A 3,399-nucleotide genomic window follows, 5' to 3' on the forward strand; every position below is an offset into this window, starting at 1 on the left:
CTCGGTAAACAAGCATTGGAAGCCAAGATCACACAATTATCCAACGGATAGCAAGTTGAAGCTCAAAGAAGCAACATATAACACATTTGAAATAGAATGATCATTTGATATTGTCACTTTGCCAAATCCTTTGACTTTGCCCTTTGAATTATCTCCAAATGTAATTCTTTCTTGGCCGTCTACTTCTTCATCTAGTGAGGTGAACATATGAGGATCACTGGTCATATGTTGTGTGCAACCACTATTAATTACCCAATGACTTCCACCGGTCTTGTAGTTCACCTACACACAAGAGATCAAGCTTGTTTAGGGACCCAAACTTGTTGAGGGCCCTTGACTTTCTCAACAAGTGACTTTGCAACCCAAATTTTCTTAGGCCTATTCTTGTTGGGGGGTCCTAAGAACATAACTTTCATTTTTCCATTAGAGTCCTTTCTAAGCATGTAATGAGCATTGAAAGCAAAGGGTCTAGCATGCTTGGGCAAGGGTTGTGGTGGTGGAGTTTGACACTCATGGGCAAAGTGACCTTCTTGTCCACACTCAAAACACCTCTTTGGCTTTGGCTTTGACTTGTGTTGTTGTTGTTGAGCTTGAGCCTTCTTCTCTTGATTTGCAAGTATCCAATTCCACTTCTATCCATCTTCATGACAGTGTTCATGAGTAGCTCACTTTGAAGATGTTGGCCTCTTGTGAATTTGCTCAACCCGGTCTTGAGATGTTCTTTTTCTAGCTTGAGTTTCTTGTTCTCTTCTTTGAGCTCATCATGATTCTTCTCCTTCTTGAGTCTCTTGTTTTATTCTTTAAGCTTCTCATTCTCAAGAGCTAGATCACTATCATGGTCAAGGTTCTCTAACACAATGGTGTTGGTAGTTGATAGCTTCTCAAGATCTTTCTTTAGCTTCTCATTTTCATTCTTGATCTTGACATACTCATCATAGTCATCGGACTCAACCACTTGCTTGCCTTTGCTACTAGAACCATACTCAATGCTCTCAATAATCAAATCATCACATGATGTAGCTATATCAATCTTAACAACATGGTTAGTAGCATCATGTGGGTCATTGGATAAAAACTCATGAGAGATAACAAGATTATCATGCTTGATCTTGAGATTTGTATATTCTTCTTTTAGCATTTTGTAGCTAGTGATGAGCTCATCATGTATCCCCTCAAGTTTATCATGTTTATCTTTAAGATCTTTCTTAGAAGATTTGAGCTCCTTGAGTTTGGATGACATAGCATCATTTGCTTCCCTAAGTTCAACACTAGCCTTTTCCGCTATGTCACATTTAGCTAAAAGAGAATCATTCTTAAGTTCTAGCTTTTCATTCTTAGCTCTTGACTTTCTAATGATCTTAGTGTATTGATTTAGTAATTTAACAAGATCATCATATGAAGGTGATTCAAATTCATCATCATCACTATCACTATCATTATAGCAATCCATCTCAGAGATTGGCTTCCTTCTATTGCTAGTGAAGAACTTCTTTTTCTTGTCATCAAACTTGACACCGTTCTTGTTGAGCTTCTTTAGCATCTTGGTGGTTCTTCTCACCATGAGAGCAAGACTTGCATCATCAATTTCATTATCACTTGAGCTCTCATACTCAATTCTTACTTTCCCTTCTCTTAGCTAGCCTTGAATGCCAAGTCCTTGTCTTTCTTCTTGGTAGAGGATGAGCCCATATTTGTCAATGGGGAGGACACTCAAGATTTTTCTTACAACATCGGATAGTTGCATTTGAGTGAGTCCAAGCCCATTGAATTCCTCTATAAGAACATTTAAGCGTGAGTATATTTCATTGGCACTTTCTTTCGGAAGCATCTCAAATGAATTAAGTTTTTTTCATAACAAGATGATATTGTTCCTCACGCTCGCTCTTGGTTCCCTCATGGAGTGCACAAATATCCGACCATAGTGCATGGACGTCTTTGTGGTTCCTCACCTGATTGAACACATCTTTGCAAAGGTCTCTAAAGATGGTGTTTCTAGCCTTTGCATTCCATTTTTTGTAATTCACTTCATCGCCTTGAAGGTGCGTGGAATCCCTAGGTTTTGGGAAACCTTGAGAGGTGGCTCTAAGAATTCCAACATATAGAGCTTCTAAATATGCCTCCAAGCGGATTCTCCAATAAGGAAAGTCATCTCCCTCAAAGATAGGAGGAGGTCCATCCCCGTGAGACATCTTTCTCTAGGCGGTTAAGCCTAAATATGTGAGCACGAGGCTCTGATACCAATTGAAAGGATCAAGATGCCCAAGAGGGGGGTGAATTGGGCTAATTCTAAAATTCTTTGCAATAAATAAACCCTACACTTAGCCCACTTCACCCCTTGTGCCTAGAAAGTGATTCTATTGATCTACCATACAAAAGTTTATCACCCTAAGTTCCAATCCTACTCTAACATGATAATTCTAAGAATGTAAAGTCAAGAATTAAATTGCTCAAATGTAAATGCTTAAAGTAAAGAGAGGTGAAGGAATGCGGCGATGCTTTTCCGAGGTATCAGAGAGTCGCCACTCCCCACTAGTCCTCGTTAGAGCACCCACGCAAGGGTGTAGCTCCCCCTTGATCCACGCAAGGATCAAGTGCTCTCTACGGGTTGATTCTTTGACACTCCGTCACGGTGAATCACCCACAACCGCTCACAACTTGAGTTGGGTCATCCACAAGCTCCGTTGGATGATCACCAAACTCTCAATCACCACCAAGCCATCTAGGTGATGGCGATCACCAAGAGTAACAAGCAAGAACTCTCACTTGACCACAACAAGCCTAATGAGAAGGGTGGATGCACACTTGCTATTCTCTTTTCACTAATGAGGCCTTACTCTTGGATTCTTAAATCTCAATCACCTCAGTAGGCTCTTGCTCTTTTTGGCACTCTTAAGGGTGTTTCTCAGCTGTTGAAATGGGCAAGAGTACTCCCTGGAATGAATAGAGGAAGTATTTATACCCCCTCATTCAAAACGAACCGTTATGTGCCTGAGTCAGCATTCTACGGGGTGACCGGATGCTCTGGTCAAGGTGACCGAATGCTCCGGTCAGTTCTCCCCGCCACTGAGCTGTTAAGTTGTGACTGGACTCTAACCAATGTCCGGTCAGCACTGACCGGGCGTGTCAGGTCATGAAAACTGCTCTCTAGAACCTTACTGATGTTGACCGGACTCTGGCACCCAGCGTCCGGTCACTTTGCTGCTCAGCGTTCGGTCAGTAACCAGAGCCTGACCAGCGTCCGGTCAGTACTAACTAGATGCGTCCGATCAGGATTCTCCCTCTCTGGAACCTTACTGGAGTTGACCGGACTCTGGCACCCAGCGTCCGGTCACTTTTCACTCAGCATCCAGTTGCATCCAGATGACTTCACTTGATCAAATGAACTGACCGGACTCTACT

The sequence above is a fragment of the Miscanthus floridulus genome, chromosome 9 (genome assembly GCF_019320115.1).
Source record: "Miscanthus floridulus cultivar M001 chromosome 9, ASM1932011v1, whole genome shotgun sequence".
Lineage (NCBI taxonomy): Eukaryota > Viridiplantae > Streptophyta > Magnoliopsida > Poales > Poaceae > Miscanthus > Miscanthus floridulus.